Source organism: Cervus elaphus, chromosome 11 (genome assembly GCF_910594005.1).
Source record: "Cervus elaphus chromosome 11, mCerEla1.1, whole genome shotgun sequence".
NCBI classification, from domain to species: Eukaryota; Metazoa; Chordata; class Mammalia; order Artiodactyla; family Cervidae; genus Cervus; species Cervus elaphus.
The window spans coordinates 44941096-44966701 of NC_057825.1; the positions used below are offsets into that span (position 1 = coordinate 44941096).

The following is a 25606-nucleotide window of genomic DNA, read 5'->3' on the forward strand; positions in this document are numbered from 1 at the left end:
GAAGTCAGGAAGATTGATTCCTCCAGCTTCATTCCTCTTTCTCAAGACTGCTATGGCTATTCATGTTCTTTTGTGTTTCCATAAGAATTGTGAAATTTTCTGTTCTACTTCTGTGAAAAATGCCATTGGTAATTTGATAGTGAGCACATTGAATCTGTAGATTGTGTTTGGTAGTACAGTCATTTCCACAATATTGATTCTCCCTACCAGGAATATCTCTCCATCTGTTTATGTTGTCTTTGATTTCTTTCATCAGTGTCTTATAATTTCCTGTGTCCAGTTCTTTTGTTTCCTTAGGTAAGTTTATTCTTAGATATTTAATTCTTTTTGTTGAAATGGTGAATGGGGTTGATTCCTTAATTTTTCTTTCTGATTTTTCATTGTTAGTATATAGAAATGCAAGTGATTTCTGTGTATTGATTTTGTATCCTGCAACTTTGCTAAATTCATTGATTAGCTGTAGTAATTTTCTGATACTATCTTTTGGGTTTTCTATGTACAGTATCATGTTACCTGAAAACAGGGAGAGCTTTACTTCTTCTTTTCCAATCTGGATTCCTTTTATTTCTTTTTCTTCTCTGATTGCTGTAGCTAGGACTTCCAGAACTATGTTGAAAAACAGTAGTGAACGTGTACACCCTTGTCTTATTCCTGATCTTAGGGGGAATGCTTTCAGTTTCTCACCATTGAGAATAACGTTTGCTGTAGGCCTATCACATATGGTCTTTATTATGTTGAGGTAGGTTCCTTCTATGTACATTTTTGAAGAGTTTTACTCATAAATGGGTGCTGAATTTTGTCAGAGGCTTTTTCTGCATCTATTGAGGTTATCATATGATTATTATCTTTCAATTTGTTAATATGGGGTATCAGATTGATTGATTTGCATATATTGAAGAATCCTTACATTCCTGGAATAAACCCAAATTGATCATGGAATATGAGCTTTTTGATGTGTTGCTGAATACTGTTTCCTAAAATTTTGTTGAGGAATTCTGCATCTATGTTAATCAGTGATATTGGCCTGTAGTTTTCTTTTTTCTGTTGTCTTTGTCTGGTTTTGGTATCAGGATGATGGTGGCCTCGTAGAATGAGTTTGGAAGTTTTCCTTCCTCTGCAATGTTTTGAAAGAGGTTTAGAAGTATAGGCATTGGCTCTTTTCTAAATGTTTGACAGAATTCTCCTGTGAAGCCATCTGGTCCTGGGCTTTTGTTTTTTGGGAGATTTTTTTTATCATAGCTTCAATTTCAGTGCTTGTAATTGGGTTGTTCATAATTTCTATTCCTTCCTGGTTCAGTCTTGGAAGACTGAACTTTTCTTAGAATCTGTCCATTTCTTCCATGTTATCCATTTTACTGCCATATACTTGCTCATATGGCTCAGACGGTAAAGCGTCTGCCTACACTGCAGGAGACCCGGGTTCAATCCCTGGGTCAGGAAGATCCTCTAGAGAAGGAAACGCAACCCACTCCAGTACTCTTGCCTGGAAAATCCCATGGACGGAGGAGCCTGGTAGGCTACAGTCCACGGGGTCGCAAAGAGTTGGACACGACTGAGCAACTTCACTTCACTTCAGTTGCTCATAACAGTCTCTTATAATCCTTTGTATTTCTGCACTGTCTGTTGTAACCTCTCCTTTTTAAGATTTATAACCTAAGATCAAGCAGAAAGAGGATTAATTACATGGTAACAAATCAATTGAGGAAGAATAATTTTGATTTTAACACTTTGTTTTCCTTGTTTGTGTGGAACAATGTTGGTTCTTTAATAATCTATTTTCTGGAGGTAAATGCCCCCTTTTCTCTCTTCTCTTAAGATATCTATAACTCATAACTTAGTAGATTATACCTTTGTAAACAAAAATAAAACATGTATCTGTTTTTCCCTGCCGGATCCCTCCAGATTTTGGAAACTCCTATTGCATATTCTTATTTTCAATGGAATGTAGTTGTTCTCGTAAATTCTCTTTGTATCAGGACACAATTGGAAACACTGGATGTATTATCAAGGCTTGCACTGAAATGCCACACTGAAGAGTGACGTGCACAGATCTAGATATGACCAGACAGTTTTAAGAAACTACGGTTGATTTAAAGAGTCAGTGCTTACAAAGTCCTCTTGGAGGTTAGCCTGTAACCTAACTTACAGGTTACCAGCCTTACAGGTGACTGAGGAAACTCATTGGTGGTAAGTTTAGGAACTTCAGGATATTAAGAGGACTTCAAGAAAAGAGGAATTTACCCAAATCTATCGATTACTGCAGGTAAAGTCTGGTGGTAAGCTCTAAATTTGGCTCTCTGGTCTCAAATGAGTTTTAAGTCCAATCTTAAATTCCTTATGAAAGTCCCAGCAAAGAAAATTTTAAAAAGTTTAAGTGATCAATATAATTATTAGTGAAGTGAAGTCTCTCAGTCATGTCCGACTCTTTGTGACCCCATGGACTGCAGCCTCCCAGGCTCCTCCGTCCATGGAATTTTCCAGGCAAGAATACTGGAATGGGTTGACATTTCCTTCTCCAGTATAATTATTGCATTTATGTAAATAATTAGGACAAATGTAATTAGATTAGGATTATTTTATAAACAAGGATAATCTTACTTTAATATCATTGATAAAAATGGGGATAAATATAAAGGGAAATTTTATGATTGCAGAGAGAATTTTTTCCAGCAAAAAACTACAACTCTTTTGAGTTATCAGATTCTAGTTCTTTTCATTGTCATTGAGCTATTTTTTACCTCCAGGTAAACTGGATCCTGCCATATTGTTCCCATTTTTTCTCTTACTCTCTTGACTAGACATCAGTTCAGTTCAGTTCAGTTCAGTCACTCAGTCATGTCCAACTCTTTGCGACCCCATGGACTGCAGCACGCCAGGCTTCCCTGTCCGTCACCAACTCCCAGAGTTTACCCAAACTCATGTCCACTCAGTTGGTGATGCCATCCAACCATCTCATCCTTTGTCATCCCCTTCTCCTCCTGCCTTCAATCTTTCCCAGCCGTCAGGGTCTATTCAAATGAGTCAACTCTTCACATGAGGTGGCCAAAGTATTGGAGTTTCAGCTTCAACATCAGTCCTTCCAATGAACACCCAGAACTGATCTCCTTTAGGATGGACTGGTTGAATCTCCTTGCAGTCCAAGGGACTCTCAAAAGTCTTCTCCAACCCCACAGTTCAAAAGCATCAATTCCTCAGCACTCAGCTTTCTTCATGGTCTAACTCTGACATCCATACATGACTACTGGGAAAAACCAGAGCCTTGACTAGACAGACCTTTGTTGACAAAGTAATGTCACTGCTCTTTAAAATGATGTCAAGATTGGTCATAACTTTCCTTCCAAGGAGTAAGCATCTTTTAATTTCATGGCTTCAGTCACCATCTGCAGTGATTTTGGAGCCCAAGAAAATAAAGTCTGCCACTGTTTCCACTGTTTCCCCATCTATTTACCATGAAGTGAAGGGACCAAATGTCATGATCTTAATTTTCTGAATGTTGAGCTTTAAGCCAACTTTCACTCTCCTCTTTCACTTTCATCTAGAGGCTCTTTAGTTCTTCTTCACTTTCTGCCATAATGGTGGTGTCATCTGCATATCTGAGGTTATTGATATTTCTCCCGATAATCTTGATTCCAGTTTGTGCTTCCTCCAGCCCAGCATTTCTCATGATGTACTCTGCATATAAGTTAAACAAGCAGGATGACAATATACAGCCTTGACGTACTTCTATTCCTACTTGGAATCAGTCTGTTGTTCCATGTCCAGCTCTAACTGTTGTTTCCTGATTTCTCAAGACGCAGGTCAGGTGGTTGGTATTCCCATCTCTTTCAGAATTTTCCAGTTTGTTGTGATCCACACAGTCAAAGGCTTTAGTGTAGTCAATAAACCAGAAATAGCTGCTTTTCTGGAACTCTCTTGCTTTTTCAGTGATCCAGCAGATGTTGGCAATTTGATCTCTGGTTCTTCTGCCTTGTCTAAATCTAGCTTGAACATCTGGAACTTCATGGTTCATGTATTGTTGAAGCCTGGCTTGGAGAATTTTGAGCATTACTTTACAAGCGTGTGAGACTTGACATCATTGACAACCAAAACCTGACTGCCCAGATTCTTATTGAGACTCTCGGTAATCCTGCTCCAAAGACCTACAAGCGGAAGCAGGACAATTTTCTTTAAACTTAAAACCACTTATAACTTCAAATTTGAGTCATTTGGGAAGGTCACCAAAAACATACTCTTTCATGCTCTAGTCTGGGAGGTAATCTGACACTGATGTCTCACTCTACCATCTAAAGATACTTTGAGCCCAACATCTAAAAATCTGGACTGGACACCCTCTGAACACAGAAAATGTGTTTACAGCCTACTCCAACCAGGCAACTTTGGCCTTGGAGTACACAACAAAGCACATCAAAGGTTAACAGACTTTTGCCAAGAGAAGGCACTGGTCATAGCAAACACCCTCTTCCAAAAACATGAGAGAAGACTCCACATGTGGACAACACCAGAGGTCAATACTAAAATCAGACTGATTATATTCTTTGCAGCCAAAGATGGAGAAGCTCTATATAGTCAGCAAAAACAAGACGGGAGCTGACTATGGCTCAGATCATGAACTCCTTATTGCCAAATTCAGACTTAAATTGAAGAAAGTAGGGGAAACCACTAGACCATTCAGGTATGACCTAAATTAAATTGCTTACGATTATACAGTAGAAGTGACAAATAGATTTAAGGGATTAGAACTGATAGACAAAGTGCCTGAAGAACTATGGATGAAGGTTCATCGACACTGTACAGGAGGGAGTGATCAAGACCATCCCCAAGAAAAAGAACTGCAAAAAGGCAAAATGGTTTTCTGAGGAGGCCTTATAAATAGCTGATAAAAGAAGAGAAGCTAAAGGCAAAGGAGAAAAAGAAAGATATACCCATTTGAATGCAGAGTTCGAAAGAATAGCAAGGAGCGGTAAGAAAGCCTTCCTCAGTTATCAATGCAAAGAAATAGAGGAAAACAACAGAATGGGAAAGACTAGAGATCTCTCCAAGAAAATTAGAGATACCAAAGGAAATTTACACGCAAAGATAGGCACAATAAAGGACAGAAATGGTATAGACCTAACAGAAGCAGAAGATATTAAGAAGACGTGGCAAGAACACACAGAAGAACTATACAAAAAAAATCTTCATGACCCAGATAACCATGATGGTGTGATCACTCACCTAGAGCAGACACCCTGGAATGCAAAGTCAAGTGGGCCTTAGGAAGCATTACTATGAACAAAGCTAGTGGAGGTAATGGAATTCCAGTTGAGCTATTTCAAATCCTAAAAGATGCTGTGAAAGTTCTGCACTCAATATGCCAGCAAATTTGGAAAGCTCAGCAGTGGCCACAGGATTGGAAAAGGTCAGTTTTCATTCCAATCCCAAAGAAAGGCAATGCCAAAGAATGTTCAATCTACCGCACATTTGCACTCATCTCACATGCTAGTAAAGTAATGCTCAAAATTCTCCAAGTCAGGCTTCAACAGTATGTGAACTGTGAACTTTCAGATGTTTAAGCTGGATTTAGAAAAGGTAGAAGAACCAGAGATCAAATTGCCAACATCCACTGGATCATTGAAAAAGCAAGAGAGTTCCAGAAAAATATCCACTCCTGCTTTATTGACTACGCCAAAGCCTTTGACTGTGTGGATCACAAAAAACTGTGGAAAATTCTTAAAGAGATGAGAATACGAGACCACATGACCTGCCTCCTGGGAAATCTGTATGCAGGTCAGGAAGCAACAGTTAGAAGTGAACATGGAACAACAGACTGGTTCAAGTCAGGAAAGGATTTCGTCAATGCTGTATACTGTCACCCTGCTTCTTTTACTTATATGCAGAGTACATCATTCGAAATGTCAGGCTGGATGAAGCACAAGCTGGAATCAAGATTGTGGGGAGAAGTGTCAATAACCTCAGATATGCAGATGACACCACCCTTATGGAAGAAAGTAAAGAACTAAAGAGCATCTTGATGAAAGTGAAAGAGAGTGAAAAAGTTGGCTTAAAACTCAACATTCAGAAAACTAAGATCAACCCGACCACCACCACCCTTGTTAAGTTTGGTATATAAACCTTTAATCGCTAGCTATTGAATACTTCCTAACATATACCAGGCAAGTCTAAAGTAACTTGGTCTTTTCTCCTCTTAATTATCACCACAATCTGTAGGCACCAACCACTGGAACCAAACTGTAAAAGTTTTCCTCTTAACAACATCAAGCAGTGAAACAAGAACAAAACAAACAAAAAATATTTTAAAGCAATGAAACAAAAAAGATACTCTTTTAAAAATAATCTAGATAATAAAAATAACCTCAATGCTCTGAAGATAATGAACACCTAACGAGTAATATTTGGCTCTAGTGGGCTCTTCACTAATTCATAAAGTCTGATAACCAGTGAATGTTGCACCACTCTAGCCCTCTGTCTTCCATTATGTTTACTTCTTAATTTCGTATTTTTGGCCTTCTCCCTTAACTGAAAATTTCAATTCATGAACTTACAAAGCCTTCCTAGGAGAAAAGTAGATTTTATTTATGATTTTATTCCTTCACTCAATACTTTAGAATGGCACAAGCCTGAGGCAAAACTCATTTAGGGGTGTGATATGGGCATCTCCTGATTCTGTCTTTAGAAAGTAGCATCCCCCATGGTCCCTTCAGGGGAGCTTTCCCAACTGTCCCACCTACGAATCAATAAAACTTTTTTGTCATTCTCTACTTCCTCCACATGTCACATGTACACACACACACACACACACACTCAACACATCTCAAGTCCAGTTTGTTTTTAAACATAGTTGCTGATGGTTATACTGGACTTGGGTATTTTAGTATTTAGTATTTAGCATTAAATGAAAGCTGCTTGTTCCCTGTTTTTCTTTGCTCCTTAGACTTTGTGCCAATCTCTGCAAAGTCTATGGTGAACTTAGGACTGAAAAGACGGAGCAGAGAACGTAAAGTCAACAAGTTTGTATTTGCCTGTCTGATTTGTTCTCCTTGCATGGAACATAGCTGTCTCTTTTACTATTGAAGGGTCTATAACACATGGGTGGTATCTGAACCTCCTGGCAACTCAGAACAACTGAAATAAGAAGGAAATGCCAGGAATGCAAGTATTGTTTTATAGAAATCCACTTGTGGCCTTCATATACATTTTATCCAAAGAACTTTACAGATGCAGACATTATTGTCAGAGAAGAATTAAGCACGTCAGCAGAGAAAGAAGGAAAGATTTGTAGCCAATGTGAAAAAGAAGACAAGGCCCCCAAAGTTAGTCTCTGGAAGGTTGCCTTGAGTTTCTATACATACAATATAACGGATAAAAGAAGATTTTAAATCATAAATAGAGAAAGGCGTTTTCTGTTAAAGGATGATTTATTTTATTTAGTCACTGAGAGAGGGCAGACAGACTGAAACCACGATCACCGACAACTAGCCAATCTGATCACACGGACCACAGCCTTGTCTAACTCAATAAAACTAAGCTATGCCACGTGGGCACCCAAGACGGACAGGTCATGGTGGAGAGGTCTGACAGAATGTGGTCCACTGGAGAAGGGAATGGCAAGCCACTTCAGTATTCTTGCCTTGGGAACCCCATGAACAGTATGAAAAGGCAAAAAGATAGGACCCTGAAAGATGAACTCCCCAGGTTGGTAGGTGCCCAATATGCTACTGGAGATCAGTGGAGAAATTACTCCAGAAAGAATGAAGAGATGGAGCCAAAGCAAAAACAACACCCTGGTGTGGATGTGACTGGTGATGGAAAAAAAGTCTGATGCTGTAAAGAGCAATATCACCTAGGAACCTGGAATGCTAGGTCCATGAATCAAGGCAAATTGGAAGTGGTCAAACAGGAGATGGCAAGAGTGAACATCAACATTCTAGGAACCAGCAAACTAATATGGACTGGAATGGGTGACTTTAACTCAGATGACCATTATATCTACTACTGTGGGCAGGAATCCCTTAGAAATAATGGAGAAGCCATCATAGTCAACAAAAGAGTCTGAAATGCAGTACTTGGATGCAATCTCAAAAATGACAGAATCATCTCTGTTCATTTCCAAGGCAAACCATTCAGTATCACAGTAATCCAAGTCTATGCCCCGACCAGTAACCCTAAAGAAGCTGAAGTTAACGGTTCAATGAAGACCAAAAAGACCTTCTAGAACTTAACACCCAAAAAAGATGTCCTTTTCATTATAGGGGACTGGAATGCAAAAGTAGGAAGTCAAGAAACACCTGGAGTAACAGGTTAGTTTGGCCTTGGAGTACAGAATGAAGCAAGGCAAAGGCTAACAGAGTTCTGCCAAGAGAACGCACTGGTCATAGCAAACACCCTCTTCCAAAAACACAAGAGAAGACTCTACACATGGACATCACCAGGTGGCCAACACCGAAATCAGACTGATTATATTCTTTGCAACCAAAGATGGAGCTCTATAAAGTCAGCAAAAACAAGACCGGGAGCTGACTGTAGCTCAGATCATGAAAAACTTATTGCCAAATTAAGATTTAAATTGAAGAAAGTGGGGGAAACCACTAGACCAGTCAGGTATGACCTAAATCAAATCCCTTATGACTATACAGTGGAAGTGAGAAATAGATTTAAGGGACTAGATCTGATAGACAGAGTGCCCGATGAACTATGGATGGAGGTTTGTAACATTACAGGAGGCAGGAATCAAGACCATCCTCAAGAAAAAGAAATGCAAAAAAGCAAAATGGCTGTCTGAGGAGGCCTTACAAATAGCTGTGAAAAGAAGAGAAGTGAAAACAAAGGAGAAAAGGAAAGATATACCCATTTGAATGCAGAGTTCCAAAGAACAGCATGGAGAGATAAGAAAGCCTTCCTCAGCGATCAATGCAAAGAAATAGAGGAAAACAATAGAATGAGAAAACTAGAGATCTCTTAAGAAAATTAGAGCTACCAAGGGAACATTTCGTGCAAGGATGGCCTCAATAAAGGACAGAAATTGTATGGACCTAACAGAAGCAGAAGATATTAAGAAGAGGCAGTAAGAATACACAGAAGAACTGTAAAAAAAATTCTTCACGACCCAGATAATCACGATGGTGTGATCACTCACACTCCCTAGAGCCAGACATCTTGGAATGTGAAGTCTAGTGGGCCTTAGGAAGCATCACTACAAACAAAGCTAGTGGAGGTGATGGAATTCCAGTTGAGCTATTTCAAATCCTGAAAGGATGCTGTGAAAGTGCGGCACTCAATATGTCAGCAAATTTGGAAAATTCAGCAGTGGCCATAGGACTGGAAAAGGTCAGTTTTCATGCCAATCCCAAAGAAAGGCAAAGCCAAAGAATGCCCAAACTACCACACAGTTGCACTCATCTCACATGCTAGTAAAGTGATGCTCAAAATTCTCCAAGCCAGGCTTCAGCAATACATGAACCGTGAACTTCCAGATGTTCAAGCTGGTTTTAGAAAAGGCAGAGGAACCAGAGATCAAAGTGCCAACATCTGCTGGATCATCGAAAAAAACAAAAAGTATTTCTGCTTTATTGACTATGCCAAAGTCTTTGACTGTATGGATCACAATAAACTGTGGAAAATTCGTAAAGAGATGGGAATACCAGACCACCTGACCTGCCTCTTGAGAAATCTGTATGCAGTCAGGAAGCAACAGTTAGAACTGGACATGGAACAACAGACTGGTTCCACATAGGAAAAGGAGTACATCAAGGCTGTATATTGTCACCCTGCTTATTTAACTTATATGCAGATACATCATGAGAAACGCTGGGCTGGAGGAAGCACAAGCTGGAATCAAGATTATCAGGAGAAATATCAATAACCTCAGATATGCAGATGACACCACCCTTATGGTAGAAAGTGAAGAACTAAACAGCCTCTTGATGAAAGTGAAAGAGAAGAGTGAAAAAGTTGGCTTAAAGTCAACATTCAGAAAACTAAGATCATGGCATCTGGTCCCATCACTTCATGGCAAATAGATGGGGAAACAGTGGAAAGAGTGGCTGACTTTATTATTTTGGGCTCCAAAATCACTGCAGATGGTGACTACAGCCATGAAATTAAAAGACGACTCCTTGGAAGGAAATTTAAGACCAACTTAGACAGCATATTAAAAAGCAGAGACATTACTTTGCCAACAAAGGTCTGTCTAATCAAGGCTATGGTTTTTCCAGTAGTCATGTATGGATGTGAGAGTTGGACTATAAAGAAACCAGAGCGCCGAAGAATTGATGCTTTTCAACTGTGGTATTGGAGAAGACTCTTGAGGGTCCCTTGGACTGCAAGGAGATCCAACCAGTCCATCCTAAAGGAGATCAGTCCTGGGTGTTCATTGGAAGGACTGAGGTTGAAGCTGAAACTCCAGTATTTTGGCCACCTGATGTGAAGAGCTGCTGATTCATTTGAAAAGACCCTGATGCTGGGAAAGGTTGAGGGCAGAAGGAGAAGGGGACAACAGAGGATGAGATGGTTGGATGGCATCACCGAGTCAATGGGCATGGGTTTGGGTGAACTCTGGGAGTTGGTGATGGACAGGGAGGCCTGGCGTGCTTCGGTTCATGGGGTCACAAAGAGTCGGACATGACTGAGCAACTGAACTGAAAATTTAACTTGAAAGTAACACAGCAAACATGCTATTCACACTGAAATCTAGGGCTTTGTTTCAGGAAAATGAAGAGTAATTTTGGGGACCCAGAGACATGTTAAGTCTGCCTCTGGTACTATGCCAGTAGACCCCAAGATATTGACATAGAACAGAAAGAAGACAAAAGAGGGATATCTGACACAACAAAGACCCCCAAAGCTATGAGTATTTCACTTATGTACATTACAAATTAAAATGTTCAGTTCTTTATTTATCAAGTGTTTGAGTACTCCTGTAGTTTAAGCCAGTAAGCTTGATGATAAAAGACTATGAAGTGTTTCAAGGGTCTTAGAGAGGCACAACTGGGACAGAAATCCTGCAGTGTTCAGCTACATCCTCAAATGCCAAGCTTCTTTGGTACGTATTTTCCCCAAAATTTAATTCCCCAGGCTGCCTTTCCTAACTTAAGCTAACAATGCTTTTCACCAAGTCTTCTGGAAGACTTCATTCCGTTAGCCGCATACTTGAAATTTGGTTCTTCTCCAAAGAACCCCAAAAATACACACTCCCTTAACTCTCTCTGCCCCAATTCAAGCAACAATCCGATTATTACCTTTGTAGATAACTCAAGTTTCCAGGTAACACCTCTTAAAAAAGAAGTGTCTTGAATGATGGATACAAATATTTTGGTCAATGAAATGGTGAGCTCAACCATAATGTTAGCAAAAATAAAAAGCCTTCTAGATTATCTGGCAATCTCTGAGAATTGTTCTTAGAGAGACTGACAAAGAGAAATGCTTGTAGAATATCAACACTGAATCCTTGTCACTCTCCAAATTCTGCCATGTTAAGAGGACTGTCTTGGGAGCTGGCTGGCTTGCTCTACTATGGATAACTCCTATTTTTCTTGAACTCCAAAAGCAGTCACCTAGAATTTTAAAACATGTAGCCATGCTTATATAGATAAGGTGGTACTCCTGAAAAAGATAATAGATGACAAGTTCTTTTTTCTAAAACTGAAAATTTTTGTTAGCTCTTTAGGATATTGAAAAAAGATACTAAAAAAACCCCAGCTGCATATGACTTAGCTTCTTAGAAGACTGTCATCATTGTGTCTAAAAGTTAATTCCACTGCAGATGGACATGGCTCTCAGAAAGAAATAACTAAAATCTAACTTTCTAATGAGGAAAGTCTTACTTGTATATTACTTGTGCAAATGTTTATGTTTTACTTAAAAAAAAACATTAACTCTACAACTGGTCTCTTTTCACAGTCAAGAACCTTTGTAATTTACTCTGTATCCACTGGATCTAAATACAAATTCCTGAAGTAAATGATTTATCTGAAGGATTAAAGAGAATTAACACTTGACCACATGGGAGGATTTTAATATAAAAAGAGCAATAATTATTAAATACAAATCATATGCCAAGCACTATTTAGGAGTTTTATATACAGTATCACATATATTATACTACTAGTTCTAGCTGAATTAGAAATTATTTTTCTCATTCTGTATATGAATAAATAAACTGAGGTTCAAAAAGATTAAATAACTCACCCAACTTTACTCAACCAGTAAACTCTAATACGGGGAATTGTAACTAAGGTCTTTCTGCCTCCTAAATCCTATTGTTTAACTGTCTCCTAAAACGCACAAACTCACTAAAATAGTCCAAACATCATTTTAAGTAACCAGCAGAATGATTTCTTCTAAGTAAGAAGGTGGGAGTTTCTGACATTTCTTTGTACTTGCCGTTTCCCAAATATCCCACCATCTTTCACATCCGAATGCTGTGGCTCAAGATGTTTCCTCTGGTTGCGATAACCCTCTCAACAACCCCCATCTTTTCTCCAATTCCTTTAGAACACAGCCCCAGAAACTAATGGTTTCCTCCTCTTTATCTACATAGTACATTTTTATATCTGTTATGAGTGATTAAAACTACAGCTTAAGGAGTCAAAATAATCTGTGTTCAGGTTATTTCCCCTCTACTAAGTAAGATCTTAGGCAAGTTATTTATCTACTCTAAACCTCAATTTTGTAATTACATGGAGATAAGATTATCCTCCCCCGCTGGAGAGTTGCTGTTGTTCACTCACCAAGTCATGTCCAACTCTGCAACCCCAGGCTTTCCTGTCCTTCACCATCTCCTGGAGTTTGCTCAAACTCATGTCCATTGAGTTGGTGATGCATCTAACCATCTCATTCTCTGTCATCCACTTCTCTTCCTGCCATCAATCTTTCCCAGCATCAGGGTTGCTGGATTGTAGTGAGGATTAAATGAGGAACTCAGAACAAAATATCCTATACATTACACTTTTCCAGGCTATCGGATTCTAGTCCAGTTCAATGCCTTTGAGTTACTTAACAACTCTCCATAAGTGGTACACTACTGATAGATATGTAAATTATGTACTGTCAAATAGTAATCTGACATCCCCCCTCCTTTCTACAGGAGTGGGGGGAAAACCTAGTTCTGTCCAGTCTCAATTTACAATTTATACCATTCCTTTCTATCACAAAAACTTGTGCTGTTTTGACTTTTTCTTTTTTTGCCACACAACATGCGGGATCTTAGTTCCCTGACCAGGGATGGAACCAGTGCCTCCTGAAGTGGAAGCCCGGAGGCTTAACCACTGGGCCTCCAGGGAAGTCCCTTGATTTTTCCTTTGTATGGGTTATATCTCCCTGGTTGCCTCACATAATATGAGTAAAGTGAATTCTGTAATGTGTGTGCTTATTTTTGTATCTGTAGGAGGGTAACAAGTTGACTTTTTTGGAAAGTTACATTTTACCAGCACTATCAACATCATTATCCCAACTCCCAATCTTTTTTCTGAACTCCATACTCCTTATATTTAAGCCACTAGTATCTTCACTTAAATGTCCCAATAAATGGTTTTCTTTACTTGGAAAACTTGTTCTTCCTTACAGTCTCCAAGATGACATCCAATGACTCTTTCTTGACTTTTTGAAGAGTCTACAGTGGCTATTTTGCAAGATTACTCATTAGAATTGGTTTATGGTATGGGGGCACAAATATTATCTATTAGGCAGAGATGTCAATTTGTCTATTGATGATGCTGATTTGATCATCTGATTAACGTGATATCCATTAACGACTCAATGCTTCTGTTGATGGGCATTTTCATCCACCAAAGCTACCTACCACTTATTTCTCCACCTTTGACTGTATTTATTCCAAATTTTTTCTAGCCTCTTCAGACTCCAAATTCTCCTTCCTACCCCTCAATCTCTGCAGGGAATCTATGTACTACTTCGTTACTAAAATCCAATAACAACTCCCTCAACCTCATCTCTACTAGTTATTTTCTTTCCAGACTTAACATCCAAATGCAGTGTGTGGTCTATGATCAGATCCTGGTTTGAATAAATCAGCAATAAAAGACATTTCTGGGGGCAATCACGGGAACACTGAATATTAAAGAATTATTGTTAATTGTACTGGTTGTATAATCATATTGTGTTATGTAGTTTAGAGACACACTTAAAGTGACATATCATGGCATATATTTTAAAGTACTCTAGAAAAAAAAAAAGGAAAGAAGAGAAAGAAAATATAGAAAAATATTAACAATTCATAATTTAGGTGAAGTGTATACTAATCTCTACTTTTCTTATAACAGAACATTCTCATAATAACTCAAAGTTTTGTTTCTATTTTATAAAAAAACTTGAAACACAGAATCAGTGACTTGCTCAAGATCACAAGCTGTAAATGGGATTTAATTAGCTAGGATTCTAACCCAGTCAGGGCTCCAAGTCTGGGCCCTCAGCTTCTGTGCTACACTGCCTCTTGTTCAATAAATCACAGTTTGTGAGGCACTAGTACTTGGGGTAGGGAGAGAAAGAAGATAGGATGCAGCAAAGATTAACAAATTAATATATGTAAAGTCCTTAAAACAGTGCCTGCCATACAGTAAGAACTATTTAAGTGTTAACTATTAAAGACCACTGTTCCACCAAAAACTATTACGGTTGCCACGGCTGGGGAAGGAGTTGGGGTGGTGATTGAGATTCCATAGATTAAGTTTGAGAAACCCTAAGTCAAAGAAAGTTAGACATGTTTCTCTGTGCATGCTGTCTTTGTGTCTTTAATACATTAATGTTCATTTCCAAAATAGACATCTAGTATGCAGCATTTTCCAGTTCCAATTGATCACTAAATGCTTCCCCCCGCCCAGAAAAAAACAACTTGAGGAACTGATAATCTGTGCAACAAGCTGACTCCCTGATTTACATGAAAAAATCAGGTCCTCAACAATAAGGCAACATTTTATTTCAATGGTTAGAGAAAAAGAATCAAATGATAAATTCATGATGCTTTACTGGACAAACACAATGTTCACTTTCAAAGGTCTGTTATCAGTATGGCTAACTAATAGTCTTTCTGAAGTATGCTAACATGTGTTGCTATTGGCTCCATCCCTGTCCCTTTCCAAGGTTGAATACCATGAGGTCTCATGCCCTCCAGCCCTCTCTACCTGAGATTCAAGTATTCTCTGAGTATCAAGAGAACTCTCCCCACTTCTGATAAGTCAATTCACTCCCTTGTCCCCCTGTCCACACAAAACTTGCCTCTATTTATAAACAAGAAAAATATTGATTTTATGTACTAAGAAAATGAGATGACAGTGCTCACCTCCATCTGCCTCTCCTTCTTTCTTGCAATGCAATTCCTATAAAAGCAAATTCTTTATTTTAAATTCTGAATCTTTTTCTCTTGTAAGATGACTTAGCACATAAGTGATTATAATTTGTTACATGTTTTTTTGCTGTTGATATAATGTATTTCAAGTCTTATTCTTGCTTTGTTTGAAGAAAAACATAATCAAGGAGAACATTTGTCAAATTTCAAAGGAACCTAAAAGAATACAGGTAAGAGTGGACTTTAAAGTTTTTAAGGTGAAAAGTCATCAGCAATCTGAATTACAGACCCATAAGTATGGTTTTAAGGTATTTTAAACAACATTAATGTTTTAAATATACGAAATCATTAAACTCTATGGTAGCTCACATTCTATTTCTTATCAAATTGCCATATTTCTGCAATATAATCAAACATACAGAAAAAAAAATGACAAAGTTTAAGAAAAGATTTTATCAATATGTATCTAACAAAAACAGATGTCACAAAGATTAATCTCCAAAATATACAAGCAGCTCATGCAGTTCAATACCAGAAAAACAAACAACCCAACCAAAAAGTCGGCAGAAGACCTAAATTGACATTTCTACAAAGAAGACACAGAGATGGCTAATAAATACATGAGAAGATGCTTAATACTGCTCATTGTTAGAGAAATGCAAATCAAAACTACAATGAAATATCACTGCATACCAGTCAGAATGGCCATCATCAAAAAAACCTACAAACAATAAATGCTGGAGAGGATATGGAGAAAATGGAACTCTCTTGCTAAAAAACTAGGAATAAATCTACCTATGACTCAGCAATTCCACTATTTGGCATTAACCTGAGGAACCCATAACTGAAAAAGACACAAATACTGCAATGTTCCCTGCAGCACTATTTACAATAGCTAGGTCATGGAAGCAACCTGGATGCCCATCGACAGACGACTGGATAAAGAGGCTGCAGTACAGGGGCTTCCCAGGTGGCTCTAGTGGTAAAGAATCCACCTGTCAATGCAAGAAAGTGTGGTACACATAAACAATGGAATATTACTCAGCCATAAAAAGGAACACATTTGAGTCAGTTCTAATGAGGAAGATGAACCTAGAGCCTATTACACAGAGTGAAGTAAGTCAGAAAGAGAAAAACAAGGATCATATATTAATGCATATATATGGAATCTAGAAAGATGGTACTAATGAACCTATTTGCAGGACAGCAATGGAGATGCAGACACAAGGAACAGACTTGTGGATACAGCTGGGGAAGAACAGGGTGGGATGAATTGAGAGAGTAGCATTGAAACATATACTTTACCATATGTAAAATAGATAGCCAGTGGGAATTTGCAAGACAAATAATACAGGGAGCTCAAACCCAGTGCTCTGTGACAACCTAGAGAGATAGGATGGGATGGAAGGTGGGAGGGAGGTTCAAGAGGGAGGGGACATAGTTATACCTATGGCTGATTCACGTTGATGTATGACAGAAACCAACACACTATTATAAAACAATTACTCTCCAATTAAAAATAAAATTTTTAAAATTATGCTTCAACATATAATGTATAAAAAAAAACAGATGTCACAAAGAGTTAACAAAAGGCCTGGATTATAACTAAAATCAACTCAAATCTTAAATATTTAAAACACATACTAAAGGTAAACTATTCAAGTTTTCCTTTACTTTATTACAAACACAGTTCTTAATAAAAAGAAAAGACAGGCCAACAATCACTTTTTAAAGTTCTCTTCTAGTTCTTCTTTATATGCATATATGATTTGTGATCCTAGTTGCAGTCAGAGTATAAATATCTATTAAAGCAACATAAAAATTTAGACACTTAAGACTCTTTGGCAACTGCAATTAGATTCTATTCTGAGTAAATGTATTGTCTGTCATGAAAGATATTTAATAACACTTTCACACAATCAAGCAGTCCCTAGAATTTTCAGAAATAAACCACCAAATCACAAGGTAATAGCAATGCATATATTAGAATGGACAAAATCTAGACCTCTGACACACAAAGGCTGGCAAGGATGTGAAACTGCAAAATTTCAGTGATTGCTGGTGGGAATGCAAAATCCTACAGCTTCTTTGAAAGACAGGCAGTTTCTTACAAAACCAAACATACTCAAAGAATAACAAACAACAAAAGAAAACATACTCAACCATATGATCCAGAAATTGCACTCCTTGGTATTCACCCAAATGAGTTGAAAACTTATGTCCACACAGAAAACTGCACACGGGTGTTAAGGTGTTTATAGCAGCTTTATTCATAAATGACAGAACTTGGAAGCAACCAGGATGTCCTTCAGCATCAGTGGATAAACTATGGCAGATCCAGACAATTCAATGTTTTTCAAAAGAAATGAGCTTTCAAGCCATGAAAAGATATGGAGAAATCTTGGATGAATATTACTAAGTGAAAGAAGCCAACTCAAAAGGCTATATGTTCTGTGATTCCAATTATATGACATTCTAAAAAAGGCAAAACCACGGAGACAAAAAACATAAACAAACCCAGGAGTGCTTGCCGAGGAGAGGGAGAACAGAGAGATGAACAAGTGAGCCCCAAGGTAAACTCTGGTCTCTGGGTGATGACAATGTGTCAGTGTAGGTTCATCTATTGTAACAAATGTACCATTCTGGATGGGGATGCTTAGAATAGAGGAGGCTGTGCCTGTGTGGGAGCAGGAAGCATATGAGAACTCTCTGTACTTTCTGCCTGAACTTAAAACTGCTCCAAAAAATTAGGCCTATTTACATTTTTTAAAAAAGCAACAGTACTGTGTTTCAAGGATCTTAGCTACTATAAAGAACATTAAATGCATGCTTTCATATCAGAAGACACACATGGCCCAAAGAAAAGTCATGCTCTTGTTTTGTATTTTAAGGGGAACTGGACACGGAGTTGTTTCCCAGGAGCAGACATTGTTACCTTCTTTAGCAAAGTCAAAAGATAAGAACAAGTCATTATCGCAGCTTAAACAGATATCCAGTTCCTATTCTGCCACCTGATGCAAAGAGCTGACTCACTGGAAAAGACCCCGATGCTGGGAAAGATTGAGGGCAGGAGGAGAAGGGGACAATAGAGGATGAGATGGTTGGATGGCATCACCGACTCGATGGACATGGGTCTGGGTGGACTCTGGGAGTTGGTGATGGACAGGGAGGCCTGGCGTGCTGTGGTTCATGGGGTCACAAGGAGTCAGACACGACTGAGCGACTGAACTGAACTCTGCTTACTGCTTGCTCTCCCCATGCAAAAACAACTTGGATCTGGTTGACTTTAGAATGAGAACATTCCACAGGTTTTCATTAGGGGAATCTGAAAATGTCAAACTCACTAGCTAAAAGATTCTGATGGCTGTTAAATTCTTAAAAAGCAGTTTATACACAAACTAAACAGTAAGCACAAAAATTAATTTCCTCCTCAAACAAGAGTAATAGTCTGTGTTTCCACGCCACCCCCACCTCCCAGATTTATATGTTGAAGCCCTAACTTTCAATGTGATTTTCTAGAGATGGGGCCTTTGGGAGGTAATTAGAGTTAGATGAGGTGATGAGGGTGGGGCCCTCATAATGGAATTAGTGCCTTTATAAGACCAGACACCATAGAGTTCATTCTCTCTCTCCCTGCATGCATGCACAAACAAGAGGTTATGTGAGCACACAGTGAAATGGCAGTTGCCTGTAAGCCAAAAGGGACTTAGAATGAAACCTACTTTACTGTCACCTTGATCTTAAGATTACCTAGGTTCCAATATTGTGAGAAATACATTTCTGTTGTTTAAGCCTCCCAGTTTATGATATTTTGTTATGGCAGCCAAAGCAGACTAAGAGTTAGTGGGAACTAAAAGCAGTTCTAATGGCTTGCCCCAATTAAAGCCTGATCCAAACCCATGACTCAGACCCAAGACTTCCAGATTTATATCCATTAATTTTTAAGTGAATTTACTCAATGAATACAAACTCACTATAAAACAGAAAATAAAAGTAAATGGTAGTAAACTATGGGAATCAAATTCAGTATTTCAAATTGTGGAAAAATCTTTATAATTCATATCCATCTCCCATCTTGTGGATCATACAGGTTACTTTGCTTCCTTCTGCTGTATTTGTGTGACTATTTTGTTGTTTACTTCAAGTCTGACGTGAGTAAGTAGGAACAGAATGTTGTGAAATTTAAACAGATTAATTTTGATCCTTTTAAGCAATTTTAATGATGAAAATGAAGCCTTATCATTTGGTAGGTATTTTAGACTAGTAAACTACAAGCTTCTTGTGAAATATAGTGTCTTACATGATTCATATTTCCCCCAATACCTGGCAGGATACTTTGCACACAGTTTAATGAATATGGAATGAAAGAAAGATAGATGTCTACCCCCACACTTGTTTCATCATCAGATTAGAGTAACCACTTAAATTCTGTATTATCTATCATTCAATGTACCTACCTAGTTAGAAGAAAATTAACCTGGTGGAATGTTAAAAAGGCTTACAATTTAATAAAGAATTGTAACAAAATAGTAAACAAAAGAATAACAAAATAATAAAATTCAATTAAAAGATATTCTATTAAAGAGTGTTGTTTTCTGTTTTCAAATCTACTAATCATGCCAGCTTTCAAATCTTCATATTCTGAACGCCTAAAAGAATAGCCTAGTATCTGCTTCAGCAAAGATCTCTTGAGGTTAGATATTTTGAAAGCAATTTGCTGTTTCCATATTGCCCCCGTCTAATTACAGAACATTATATTAGGATTATACTAAATTACACTGTTACTCAACAAAAAGATCTACAAGTTCTGTGATTCCGGAACAAATTTAGATGATAAATCAGAGACCATGAAAAGTCAGTAGTGATTCTATTGATTTGATTCTAATAATTTTCCTCCAAACAGATGTCTCAGTTCAGTTCTGTTCAGTCACTCAGTCATGTCCAACTCCTTGTGATCCCATGGACTGCAGCATGCCAGGCTTCCCTGTCCATAACCAACTCCTGGAGCTTGTTCAAACTCATGTCCATCAAGCTGGTGATACCATCCAATCATCTCATCCTCTGTCACTCCGTTCTTCTCCTGCTCTCAATCTTTCCCAGCATCAGGGTCTTTTCCAATGAGTCAATTCTTTGCATCAGGTGGCCAAATAGAGCTTCAGCATCAGCCCTTCCCATGAATATTCAGGACTGATTTTCTTTACAACTGACTGGTTTGATCTCCTTGCAGTGCAAGGGGATCAGATATCTACCCCTATCTTAAGTTTCTCATACATAGGTAATAAACAGTCTTTGGGCAGGTGTCTACAAGGGATCTTTCAAAGTAATTATAACTAATAGCATCTCTGAAATTACTTCACATTTTAATCAAATTCAACTTGCATAAAACTGCAAAAGGGGAAAAAATTAAAACTCACAAGCTTTTATAAGATAATAAAATAACTACAAAGCTATCAAAAAAAAAAAAAAAAAAACAGGAGGGAAACAGAACCTAAAAAAAAAAACAGACCAAGAATTTAAGATTCTGTCTTCATGGCAAATCTTTAGGATACCTCCTGCATTGGACCAAATTCTTCCAAAAAAAAAATAATCCCATGTCATTCAGTTCAGTTCAATTGCTCAGTCGTGTCCGACTCTTCGCAACCCCATGAACCGTAGCACACCACGCCTCCCTGTCCATCACCAACTCCTGGAGTCCACCCAAACCCATGTCCATCGAGTCAGTGATGCCATCCAACCATCTCATCCTCTGTTGTCACCTTCTCCTCCTGCCCTCAATCTTTCCCAGCATCAGGGTCTTTTCCAATGAATCAGTTCTTCACATCAGGTAGCCAAAGTATTGGAGTTTGAGCTTCAATATCAGTCCCAGTGAACATCCAGGACTGATCTCCTTTAGGATGGACTGGTTGGATCTCCTTGCAGTCCAAGGGACTCTCAAGAGTCTTCTCCAACACCACGGTTCAAAAGCATCAATTCTTCAGCACTCAGCTTTCTTTATAGTCCAACTCTCACATCCATACATGACCACTGGAAAAACCAAAGCCTTGACTAGATGGACCTTTGTTGGCAAAGTAATGTCTCTGCTTTTTAATATGCTGTCTAGGTTGGTCATAACTTTCCTTCCAAGGAGTAAGCATCTTTTAATTTCATTGCTGCAATCACCATCTACAGTGATTTTGGAGCCCAGAAAAATAAAGTCAGCCACTGTTTCCACTGTTTCCCCATCTATTTGCCATGAAGTGATGGGACCAGATGCCATGATCTTAGTTTCCTGAATGTTGAGCTTTAAGCCAAATTTTTCACTCTTGTAATCCAAGTCTATGCCCTGACCAGTAAAGCTGAAGAAGCTAAAGTTGAACAGTTCTATGAAGACCTACAAGACCTTCTAGAACTAACACCCAAAAAAGATGTCCTTTTCATTACAGGAGATTGGAATGCAAAAATAGGAAGTCAAGAAACACCTGGAGTAACAGGCAAATTTGGCCTTAGAGTACAGAACGAAGCAGGGCAAAGGCTATTATGAGTTCTGCCAAGAGAATGCACTGGTCATAGCAAACACTCTCTTCCAACAACACAAGATAAGACCCTACACATGGACATCACCAGATGGTTGACACTGAAACTGGACTGATTACATTCTTTGCAGCCAAAGATGGAGAAGCTCTACACAGTCAGCAAAACAAGACCGGGAGCTGACTGTGGCTTGGATCATGAACTCCTTATTGCCAAATTCAGCCTGAAATTAAAGAAAGTGGAGAAAACTACTAGATCATTCAGGTATGACCCATGTCATCGGTAAGAAGCAAAATTTACCAAGTTTTCTAATGTCATAATATGAAACACTATAAGCCAAGACCTGGTCATTTTCTGGCTATAAACCTAATGACTATCTCCTATGTTTCTTTTTATGCAGTCTGTTGTCAAACTGCTGACAAATGTAATTTAAGTCCAAAACACTCTTCAGAACACATTATATGAAAAAAATATTCAAGTTAAATGAAGGTTCAAAAAACTAATTTTCCAGTTTGTACCTACATAATAGCTTCCCAGGTGGCTTAATAGTAAAGAATCCACCTGCAGTGTAGGAGATCCAGTTCAAATCCTGATCAGGAAGATACTCTGGGGAAGGAAACAGCAACTCACTCCAGTATTCTTGCCTGAGAAACCCAATGAACAGAGAAGACTAGAAGGTTACAGTTCAGTCGCTCAGTCATGTCTGACTCTTTGCGACCCCATGAATTGCAGCATGCCAGGCTTCCCTGTCCATCACCAACTCCTGGAGTTTACTCAAACTCATGTCCATCGAGTCAGTGATGCCATCCAGCCATCTCATCCTCTGTCGTCCCCTTCTCCTCCTGCCCCCAGTCCCTCCCAGCATCAGGGTCTACAGTTCAAGAAGTCACAAAAGAATTGGACACAACTTAGTGACTAAACAACAAAGACCATATAATGAAGGAAACATAGTAAGTTAATAAAAGAAATAAAGCAAGCAATAGCATTTGGACTTTTGGACTGCTTCTTAGAGACTAAGATGAAAAAAATTCATGCAAAACAGGTAAGTAAATGAATGTTCCTAGCAGCATTATTTATAATTGGCAAGGTATGGAAGCAACCTAGCTACTCATCAACAGATGAATGGATAAAGAAGATGTGGTATATACACACACCCATATATATATGAAGGAACATATAGGGTTGGTATGGGAGAAAGGGGGGTATAATGGGATTACATGACATCATGTGTGAAACTTTTGAAAACTGTAAAGAATTACAGAATTTAAAGAATCTCTCTTTCAATGAAAGAAAAAAAAATGCAAACACACACACACAAACCAGGTAAGTAAAAAAAGGTAAAGCAAACTCATCAATCACTCCTTTCCCCCAAAATAAGGCTGGGTTGGTTTAATTCTCAGAAACAATGACCAGCAAAATATATTTACATAACACTTTAATGCTTCTGTAAATGATTAAACTCAAGAATGTAACACGTTTTAAATAATTACAAATGCTTATCTCAAATATTATAATGAAAGATAGAAAATTTACTTCTGAGTAAAAGCCAGGATTTTCTCCAGTAAAAATCTTTTAGGCTAGGATTCCCTCTATTCATTGGAGAACCAAAGAGTGACTTGGATCTGTGGTTAAGTGACTATTTATGCCAAAACCTAATGTTTAGGATGCGTCTAAATTACACTTTTTAGTAGAAGCTCATGGTTACTAATTGGCTTTCATTCTGCCAAGTTACTTTTACCAAATAACTTACTCATCTTCTATGTTCTTCCAGTTTCGGACAGGACTTCTGTCTTTGTCAGCAAGGGGAAAAAAAGATCCATGATGAAGTACAGTGACAGTTTCCTCATTTTAAATACTCCAAGCAACACATTAGCCTTTAACTTCATGGAAAAAGAATTTAGCTTTTTCTAAAAGAACATTTTGTGGCCAGCTCAGGTATGTTTATGGGAATGTTTCCAGAAGCAATTACAAAGTTAAAAAAAATACCCATTCTTCCCTTTCTCTTGACAGACCATAAAGCCTTCTCCTAGGAAAGAGCACATGACTAGTGTGCTAATCAAGTTCCTAAATTAATATTTATGTTAAAAAAAAAAACTTTTCAAGAAACAGATTGCTTAGAGGTCATCTTTCATTATAACCAGAGCCCCACAACCAGCTGAAGTTCACAGGTTTGCAATAGGAGACAAAGTCCTGATCCTGCAGAAATAAAAATGACTTAATAATAAAGGAAAAATTAGAATGAGAGAAAAGATAAACACTGCACTAGCTGTACTAGTTCATAAGACCATTAAACAACCATTGGGCAGGCTATAAAATGTATGAGAGATAACAGAGGTACAATACCTGAAGAAAAGAATATACAAACATCTTTAATTATTTACAGCTTCAAAGCAGAACATATCTCAATTATAAAGGAGTTCAAAAGAAATACACCTCAGGGCAAAGGTTCCTACATCCAATCTATCTTTAAGGACAAAATACAGCCCAATTAAATTATATAAAAACTTATAAAATCAACCTGTATGTGACTTGATCAAAAATGGTTCTCACACAATATTATTATATTATTATTCAGCCTTAAAAAATAAAGAATTTGGCAATATGCAACAACATGAACGAACTGTGAGGACATATTATTAAGAGATATAAGCCAGTGAAAGAAAGACAAATACTGCATGATTCCACTTGAATGAGGAATCTAAAACAATCAAATTAATAGACTCAAAGAGTGGAAAGGTGATGCCAGGGGGTAATGGGGAGTTATTAATCAATGGACATAAAGTTTGAGTTAAATAAGACGAATAAGCTCTAGAGACCTGAAACAACACTGCACCTATAGTCTGTGATATTATATTGTACACTTAAAATTTTAAATAAAAAAAAAGGTTTCTCTGCTCAATGCAGGAAATATGAGAAAAAAAATAGCTATATTTTAGGGGGGGAAGTAGTATTCTCTATCCATTATAAGGCAAAAACTGGAAACTTCTCAAATCCCCATCAACAGTAGAATGGATAAGCATATTGTAATATATTCAAACATTGGTGTATTCAGCAGGAGTTGGTAAATTTTTCCTGTAAAGGGCAGACAATAAATACTTTAGGCTTTGCCAACCATCCCGTCTCTATTGCAACTACTTAACTCTGCCCTTGTAGAGCAAAAGCAACCATACACTTTCTTATGGACCCTGAAATCTGAATTTCATATACTTTTCATGTGTCACAAAAAATTTTTTAACCATTAGAAAATATACAAACTATTCTCAGCCCACTGGCTGCACAAAAAGAGGCAGGGGGCCAGACTTAGCCTCTGTGGTGTGGTTTACTGACCGCTGCTCTACAGCAATAAGAATGAATGATCTACGACTATATGCAATAATGCTCAATCTCACAAACCTGTTGAGTGAAAGAAGCCAGACACAAGAGTATGTACTATAAGATTCTTTTTATATAAAATTCACAAAAATCAAAACTAAACTATGTCATTAGAAGTTAGGAGAGTGGCTCCCTTGGAGGTGGATGCCCAGAGAAAGCATAAGACGGACTCTGGAGTGATGACAGTATTTGGTTTCTTGATCAGGGCACTGGTTATATAGGTATATTCAGTTTGTGAAACTTCATTAAGCTGCACAAGTGATTTATGTATCTTTCTGTATGTATGCAATACTCAACAAGTTTTTAAAAATAAAATTTAAGTGTTCTTTCTAGGGAACGAACTGAAAAGCCAGAAAAGATACAAAGTCCACTGACTTTAGGAACAGATAATTAAAGAGATCTAAACAAGAGTAAATCTCATGTATGATA

General features: G+C 38.0%; 1 protein-coding gene across 1 annotated transcript in view; it reads right to left on the reverse strand.

The window, feature by feature from the left end:
• Positions 1-25606, reverse strand: part of COMMD1 (copper metabolism domain containing 1) — a 183304-nt gene that overhangs the window by 127381 nt on the left and 30317 nt on the right. The gene's annotated exons all lie outside the window — the stretch shown is intronic.